At 32.7% G+C, this 9,742-nt stretch overlaps 1 pseudogene; it reads left to right on the top strand.

Moving 5' to 3' along the window:
- The first annotated feature begins 5,927 nt into the window (after positions 1-5,927).
- Positions 5,928-7,685, top strand: LOC148561334 (glutathione S-transferase 3-like; annotated as a pseudogene).
- Positions 7,686-9,742: the final 2,057 nt, after the last annotated feature.

Below are 9,742 nucleotides of genomic sequence, written 5' to 3'. Positions count from 1 at the left end.
AACGAGGCATGTAAAGCCCTTGAGAGGCTTCAAACAGAGTCTCAGGCTCCCGAGGTGTTGAATGTCAGAACAGATTCTAAGATCCTAAACTTTGCTTTTATATCCGCCTTTGTCTTGATCTATATTTTTCCAGCCGGGCAGTTTGGAAATTGTATTCTCACCAAGATGGCCAAATGTCTTCCGAGACCCATTCAATTGAACTTGATACCAATCATTGTATTTCAGATTGAAGTGTGGAACCTTATTGAATCTTGCACACCAGCTCTGAGTGTGAGCCATTTCCCTCTTACTCTTAAAGCCGCAAAGAGCTCTAAGCTGGCCATCTGTTTCAAGAAAACCATATTCAAGTGGAAAAGTAAAGATAAAAGCTAAAGATTTTACCCACTTGAAATTTTTATTGGGTGGTAATGGCCTTGGGATAGGTGTTTCCAGTGGTTCTGCAAGCTCTACTCCCTTGTGTTCCTCTATGAATTCCTCCACTTCCTTGCAAACTTCTTCAAATTCAACCATGTCTTGATCAAAGTTGTCGATATCTTCCTCATCACTCGAGTCATAATTTGGAGGTTGAGAAAAGTTTACCTCTGCATTATCTTCGTATTCACTCGGGGAAGATTCTTCGATCTCAAAGAATTCACTTGCGGATGCAAGTTCATTACTAAGAGAGCTTGATTCATGATCATCAATGCTAAGGGAATCAGCTTCTTGGTCTGTTCCGCCTAATTCTTCACAAGGTATATGCCTTGGAGGTTCTGCACTATCCTCCTTAGCATCAATTTCAAGCTTCTCGGTGGAATCCTTTACAGTTTTCGATTCCCATGGAGGTTCAGCATCTCCTAAATCTTCAACCACTTCTTCCTCTGCAACTATTATGGCTTCCTCTACTTATTCCAATACAAAGCCATGTTCCTCATTGTCCACCAAAAGTTTCTAGTGTCTCCTTCATGCTTCACTCTTCTTTTGATTCTCCACATGTAGCCATGGGAGTACTTTGAGTGCTCAAATATTGGGAAGCTAATTTATTTACTACCTCAGTCAAGGCAGTCGTGACTTCCAGTACATCTCTTTGCATCTTCGCTTGCCCTTGAAGAAGAACACGAAGGGTGTCATCCATTGGAGATTGGGATGGATATGAAGGTTCATTGGTTAGAAGAGAGGGCTCATAATATGGAGGTGGTTCTTCTTGATAAGGATATGGAGATGGTGAATATTGAGGTGATGGTTCTGGGGAGTAATTGGATTGGAGTTGGGGTGGATATGGGTTAAGGTCATATGGAGTTGAAGGGTGGTAGGTGGCTTGTGAGTGTGGTGGTTCAAAGCTGTGTTGAGGAGGTGGTTCATAGGTGTATGGTGGGGCTTGTCGGTAATTACAAGGGGGTCCACCATAACTATTGTCTCAACATGCATTGGTAAATGGTCATTGTCCATGGTATTTTGGAAGGTGTTGTTGCCAAAAGGGTTGATCAGATCCTCGTGGCTCCATCCATCTCTGATTGTTCCGACCTTGATGCATGTTCCTATTATAACTTCCATTCCTTATGACAGCATTAGAACCAAACTCAAAGCGATGGGGTGAGAATTCATAGTAAATAATAAAAATTAAAAATAAAAATAATTAAACAAGTAAAAGAAAATATTTACAATAACCAATAATAAGGCACACAGTTGCGACTCCCCGGCAATGGCGCCATTTTGAAGAGCGAAACTCTCACGCGATCTAGAAATTTCACAATAAATTCGCATTGTAAATATAGCTTCTAGACCGACAAGAATTCCTTTCTTACAAACGTTTTGGTTGTCACAAGTAACAAACCCCTTTAAAATTAATAACCGAAGTATTTAAACCTCGGGTCATCTTCTCAAGGAATTGCAGGGATGTATAATTTATTATTGGTTATGAAAAAGGTATGTTTTTGGGGTTTTGAAAAGGTTTGAACAAGTAATTTAATTGATAAGAAAAATAAATTAATAATTAATAAAACTCTTGGCAAGGTATAAGAATTTGGAATTTCTCTCCTAGTTATCCTTATCAGGAGTGATGAGGATTGGATTTTAATCCCACTTAGTTAAGTCAAGTGGACTAATTAATTTAATCCTCAAGTCCTAGTCAATCCCTGTGGGAAGACTAGCTTCAAAGCGACCCAAATCAATCAGCAATCTGCCAATTTCAATCACTGCTGAGTTTGACAACTCAAGTGTTACCAATTACTTAACCAAATCCAAAAGGAAGAAAATATCAAATTAAATTAAAATCATCCATGACATAAATAAAATAAAACATTCAAATCTTAACATGGAAAATTCATAAGCCAGATTAGGAACATTAACAAGTAAAAGCATTGGAATAAATAAAAGTAGAAAATAAATTAAATGAACATTGAACCTGTGATTTGAAGAGAAGTAATCCTAAAATTAAGAGAAATCCTAATCTTAATCCTAAGAGAGAAGAGATAACCTCTCTCTCTAAAAACTACATCTAGATCCTAAAAATTATGTATTATGAATGTATGATATGTTGTTCTTTGATTCGTCCATTCTCTGGCTTATATTCTGTATTTCTGGATTCAGAATTGGGCCGAAAAAGGGTCCAGAAATTGCTGGGGGCGTTTTCTGCAGATTCCTGTACGTGGCGTCTGTCACGCGTTCGCGTCATCTGGGAGTTTTCCTTGTCACGTGTACGCGTCGATCACGCGTACACGTCATTTACGTTCTGCTTAAGGCATGCGTCCGCGTCAATCACGCGTGCACGTCGATGCCTTTTCTCGCTAGGCACGCGTTTGCGTCGTCCATGCGTTCGCGTCACTGCCCTTTTCTTCAAAACTCCATTTTTGTGCTTTCCTTCCATTTTTGTATGTTTCCTTTTCGTCCCCTAAGTCATTCTTGCCCTATGAAACCTGAAAATACTTAACACACAAATCACGGCATCGAATGGTAATAAAGGGTAATTAAAATTAATATTTTTAAAGCATAGGAAACATGTTTTTCACATATATCACACAATAAGGAAGGAAAAGTAAAACCATGCAATTTACATGAATAAGTGGGTGAAGGGTTGAACAAATCACTTATATTAAGCACAAAATACATCATAGAATATGGGTTTATCACCCATCATGCCCTTCATTCTATTATATTATTGGTAATCAACATTTGATACATAATTATTGTATGATTAACTTAATTAATAAGTATTTGATTTTTTCAGAGGTGACACTGATAGTGATCTTGGGATATTTTTTACTATTTTGTTTTATTATCGTTTAGTAACTTTGGAGCTTACTTAGATTATGTATCATGCTATGGTATTTTAAGATCAGAGTTTTAAATGTTGTTTCCCCTTTGATTTCGTGTCTTGTAGGATTCGTTTGCTGGTGAAGGTAATTATGGTCAACCTTCTAGACAAGGTGATATTGATGGTGTTTTGATGGTGTTCTTAACTTGCCTTTGCAGTTTTTTCCCTCTTCCTATCATGAATATTTTGTTTGATTCTCTTTTGTAATAGTATGAAGCCAGTGTTAGTTTAAGAGTGTAATGAAATTGGTTAGTTTTTCCATTTATATAATATTCGTTTTGTTCAAACTATTTGTTCAATATTTCAGTTGAATAATTTGAAGGTACTAATATTATTTATTGTGTTATTAGATCCATGAGATCGACAAACAAATCGATAAGCTCTCTGAGCTACTTCAAAAGCTAAAGGTACCTATTATCGCCATCATTTGTTGTTAGCTAGGTTTCATCTACAACTGTTACTAAATGGAAATGTTGCAGGAAGCTAAGGAAGAATTAAAAGATGTTACAAAAGCATCTACTATGAAAGGTATATTGCATCAAAGTCGAATTGGGTCATAATGTGTGAGATTTTTTTGGCATCAATATTAGCTATGTAAATATTCATGGTTCATATTGCATCAAATCAATAATTTTTAAATATATTGCCTTTTCCATTAGGACATTATGAGTGACTGAAACTTAATGCTCTATGATCACTGACGGAAATGCAACATCATTTTCAGCAATTAAGAAGAGGATGGAGAAGGATATTAATGAAGTTGGAAAGATTGCACATGGTGTCAAAACAAAAATAGAAGCTATAAACAGAGATGTAATGAGACGAAGATAATGACTTGATGTTTTAGTAGATGTTAGTCCTGAAAATTCAAACATATGAGGAATTTTTTATATGGTCTTGTTATTTGCAAAACTTAGTATAGTTGAACAATACATTGAGTTTATGTTTCAAATTATAGTTGATGTATCAACACACTTTGATGTATGGTTGTTACTTATTATTATAGTTGATGTATCAATACACTGTTTATGTTTTGAATTATATTGACTTGCTTGTTTATAGTACTTTTCTTTTAGTTTGATAATACAATGAATTTGTTTATTTTTTGTAATATTATTAATATTTGAATACAAATTAGGTAAAAAAATTGTATTTATTAAATTTATATTTATTTTATATGAAAACAAGTTTATTTTGCAATGGAAAAATCTAAAAAAAATTCTATTTTACCATGTTGACTAATTTACAGAAGAATTTTCTATCTGTATTCAGAGTTTGGAATGGTTTTTTAAGGCTCCAATTATCGATGAAAAATCTGTCGAAAAATCTGTTGCTAATTACCGACGAAAAATCCGTCGAAAAATCTGTCTCTAATTACCGATGAAAAATCCATCGAAAAATCTATCTCTAATTACCGACGAAAAATCCGTCGGAAAGTTTGACGTTCCAGAGAAATGGAGGGGAGAATTTATCGAGGAAAAATCTGTTAGTAACTGGTAAAAATCTGTCGGTAAATTACCGACTGAAAAAATCTATCAGTAAATAATTTTCGACGAGACTTTTACAGAAGGACAAAATCCGTCGGTAACTAAAAATCCGTCTATAATAAAGACTAAATCTGTCTGTATTAAACAATTTTCTAGTTGTGGATGCAGGGAAAAAAAAATAACAACGAAATAAAATGAGCAAAAGACAACAATGAAAGGCAAGAGATAAAACACACTAAACGATTGTCATCTTTTATGAAAATGTTATATAATGAGGTCATGAGGAGCAAAATGTGTGCTCATGTATGGTATTTGGCCTGGAGTGTTTCATTTGGTTTACAATAAATTATATCATTTCAACTTTCTAGTCTGTTTGAAATAATGACGTTATCTGCAAAGAATTTTGGTAGAAGTGAATGGATAATTGAAGTACATATATAATATCAGAATTTATTCAATTTAATGTTGTTGGATTATTCATTTATAAATATTTATGTTTTTTTTTTTAAAATAACTAATTTTTTATTAAAAATGGTGTATTATATGTTTTATATTTTTTAAGAATATGACTTTTATATATATAAATTATTATAAATATAAAATATTTCTGACGTTTAAACAAACTTTTATAATTTAATTAGACTCGTTTAATTTTAATTTTATTATTTAAATAATTAATCACGAAGATTAACAACATAAATTTTAATTAGAGTAAACATCTAATTAGCTCAAGTCATTATTCATTTGCTATTCAATATCCTCTTGATGGAGACTAAACTTAACATGCAATCCACACATGATCATCAATATCAAAAGTCACCAGATATTATTATTATTGTTGTTATCTCTTTAAATAAAATTTCTATTTATACATTAACCTTGGACAACGTATTACATACTTATTATTTTATATTTTATTCTTTATATTTTCTTTTGTTAAAACCTTAAAAGTTAAAATAAAAAATTTAAAAATATTTTATATAAAATTCAGACTAATATATTGATATTTTTAAATGAGAAATATCGAGTAATAACATTTTTTTATATTTATCTTATATTCAAATCAATATTAACCAATTCCTAATTTTTTCCTCCTAAAATATCTTGGCTTTAGCATTCTCCTTTTAAAATTTATTACTGGTGCATATCCTCGGAAGTTAGAACCATAAAGAGTCCTAGGCTCCTAGCTAGTCACTTCTCAATGTTGTGTTGAGTTTTTGGTAGATTATCCTTTGCAGCAGCAACAATGGCAGACGAGGTTGTTCTGTTAGATACATGGGTCAGCATGTTTGGTATGAGGGTCAGAATTGCTTTGGCTGAAAAGGGAGTCAAATATGACTACAAGGAACAGGATCTCAAGAACAAGAGCCCTTTGCTTCTTGAGATGAATCCAATTCACAAGAAGATCCCAGTTCTCATCCATAATGGTAGACCAATATGTGAATCTTCAATTATAGTTCAGTACATTGATGAAGTTTGGAATGATCAATCTCCTTTCATGCCTTCTGATCCTTATGATAGAGCTCAAGCCAGATTCTAGGTTGATTTTAGCGACAAAAAGGTACTTTTATTGTTACCTTCTTGGGATGTGGTTTCTATTGTTTTTTTCTCTTCAAATTTGGTGGGTATAATGCATAATTTGAAGTTCTATGTTTTTATCTATGCTTTATTTTAACATTACATTGAGTGTATATGGTTCTTGACTCTCTCACTTAACAGGGTGGGATTGCGATGAGCTTTATTAAGAATTGACTTATGAAAAGAGTTAGTCTCAAATTATGCTCGTTTGAAGTATGATAGTAACTGTATTGTGCTATTGTGTTACATACCACTTGCTAGCTGCTACATGAGTTAGCGAAGCTAAATTAAGATACTTAAATAATGAGCTTTTCTCACCTACTCAAAGCAAAATAAATCATCACTCTTAATATGCTAAGGAATTTTAGGTACTTTTCATATTTTTTAATAAAAACCTAATTGGTTTTCCAAAAAGTTTTAGATTAGATATTTTTATCTTGGACAAATTATTATTTTTTTGGTGTTCTCGAAAATCACTCTCATCAAATAAATTGGTCTCTCTGTGGCTTTCAATCAAATTTTGGATATGCGTGTTAAAAAAATAAGTCATGAATAAATTTTATTGTAAAATAATTAGGATTCAAAAATATACTCTAAAACAAATTAGGCTCCCTTTAAAATAATGAAGGGACTAATCTAGATACGGAAATAATTCTTGAAGACTGATAGAAAAATTTTTTGTTGGAAACCTAGTTTCTAATCTTAAATTCATTAGGGATAAATTTGGTTTATTATTATTATTATTATTATTATTATTATTATTATTATTATTATTATTATTATTATTATTATTATTATTATTTAAGCAGTACTTAATTCGGAATTTAGATTTTTAATCTGACTAGTCGTGTTTTTGATAAATTTATAAGTCAATCTCTTTGTCTCAGAAAGCATTAGTCCAATAACCTACTTAAAAGTAATAAGCACAGATAAAATGAAACGAAGAAGATGTATATCTTTATTCAATATCAATGTTGAATGCAGATATATGAAACTTGGAAGAAAATGTGGCTTTCAGAAGGGGAAGAACATGAGGCAGGGAAAAAGGAGTTAATCTCTATTTTCAAGCAACTTGAGGATGCATTGGGAGACAAAATATTTTATGGGGGTGACTCATTTGGGTTCCTTGACATTGGTCTAATCCCATTTTCTTGTTGGTTTTATACCTTTGAGACTTATGGAAACTTCAAAATGGAAGCAGAGTGTCCTAAACTAATGGCATGGGTCAAAAGAAGCTTTCAAAGAAAGGCTGTATCCAACACGCTCCCTGATGACAAGAAGGTCTATGATTTCGTATTGGCCATGGAGAAAATACTTAAAAATAAATAAATTTTCTTTATAATACATATTGGAAGGATTTATTTATACCAGATATAAATTTTATAGTGTTGTGTTGTGTTGTATTTGGTGGGTTTCTGGGATATATAGTTAATAATGGCTTTGATAGACACTTTGGTGTGTCTAATATGTGAAGCTGAGGAGGGGTTGAATACTTGAATGCTTTTTACGTTTGTATAAGTTGTGTAATTATGATCAATAAAATAAAAGCTTATGTTATGTAGCTTATAACGTTTCGTGTGCTGTAGTTGGTTTGCTCAGTGGACAATGTTTTCGACCACTTGAACAATCAACTTTGTTAGGATTATAACAAAAATATGCTTAGAAGTATGAACAAAAATATTTATTTAAATTCTAAAAAATAAACTTCTAAAATGTAAATTATAAATTTGAAAACGTTAAAATCTACTTTTGGATATATAATGTTTTAATTTTAAAAATATATATTATATAATCTTAAGATTTTAGATATACTATTTTTAGACTTTAGATGTGCAATTGTTTATAATTTTCTTTGGAATATAAACAAAAAGAATGCTGACAAATCATCTACCTATATATGATAAAATAAAATTGATTTTATACTTGTAAAAAGTAGATTTTGATTCATAAAATTAGCTAAACCTTAAAAAAATTACCAAAAAGTCTCAAAAAATTTTTAAATTATCCCTCTTAACTTAATTTAATCTCAAATTTTCAAATTTCAACTCTTTGCCACCACCACGCAGCAGTCACTAACACCTCACCTCATCACACCACTATCCCACCCCACCCCTCAATTTCATAACAACGTTGTCATCTCCACCACCAAAATTATTTGTTATAGCCAACAACAAAATGAATCAAGAATATAACTTCAAATAGTTCACTTCATATTGTTTGATTTTTTAAAGATGAGCAATTAAGCGTTTGAGAGTGAGAGAAGAATAGATTGAGGTAGAGAGTAAGAGAGGAGGACAATGACAGGAAACAGAGAGAGAGAGGACGTTATGCAGTGGAAAGTAGAAAACCCAAAAGCTACAGATGCGGAGAAGGAAGAATGAGAAAATAAGGAAAGTGAGAAGCGTGAGGGGTTCGCAGGGAGGAGGGCAGAGGAGAGGAGTAGCCGATGGCGAGCAAGCTCATTCATTGTGTTGGAGATGATATTAAGTTGGTATCTAATGGCTCACAAAAGTAAGTTATAACTGATTATGATTGAATAATTTTTTGATAGTATTCATTTTTGTAACTTTAGTTAGAATGATAGAAAAGTTTGTTTTGGTTAGAGGTTAAACCTAGCAATAGTAATTTGATGCCAAGGCATCTTAGGCTAGTTTCACTAGCATTTTTCTGTTAGTTTTAGTTGTTTTATGCATTTTCTTGAGCTTAAAGTAACCAAGAATGGTTAAATGAATAACAAAGCAATGAACCATCCAAACAGTATGATTTTGATGCAAATTCCATGAGTTTTTAGTTATATTACTTGAATGCTATGAATGGAAGATTTCTCATGAAATTTTGCAAGACTTTGATGCAATTGTTTGGATGATTTCAGGGAAGAAGAGGCTAGGCAAGGAAGCAACAAAATCAATAAAGGAAGCTTGAATATCACATGTGGAGTTTAAGTTCCAGTTTAAGCTTAAACTGGAACTTAAACTACCAAGCCATACAATGCTGGAAATGGCGTTTAAGTTCCAGTTTAAGCCTAAACTGGAGCTTAAACGCCAGAATCATGAAGGCTAGGAAATGCTGGAACTGGCGTTTAACCTCCAGTTTAACCTTAAACTGGAAGTTAAACGCCAGAATGAGAATTTCACCAAGGGAGCATTTCCACGTTTAAGCTCCAGTTTAACCTTAAACTGGAGGTTAAACGCCAGAAGTAAGAAAGGCACCAGGAGCATTTCCACGTTTAAGCTCCAGTTTAACCTTAAACTGGAGCTTAAACGTGTTCGACTATTTCTCCCCTCCAGGGTTGCTTTCTTCATTTCCACGTTTAAGCTTCAGTTTAAACTTAAACTGAAGCTTAAACGTGTTCGACTATCTTCCTCCTCCAGGGTTGCTTTCTTCATTT

This window comes from Arachis ipaensis, chromosome B6 (assembly GCF_059453495.1).
Source record: "Arachis ipaensis isolate K30076 ecotype BB chromosome B6, ASM5945349v1, whole genome shotgun sequence".
In the NCBI taxonomy this organism is placed as follows: Eukaryota; Viridiplantae; Streptophyta; class Magnoliopsida; order Fabales; family Fabaceae; genus Arachis; species Arachis ipaensis.
The sequence above is the reverse complement of the archived record's forward strand: the minus strand, read 5'-3'. Positions and strand labels throughout refer to the sequence as shown.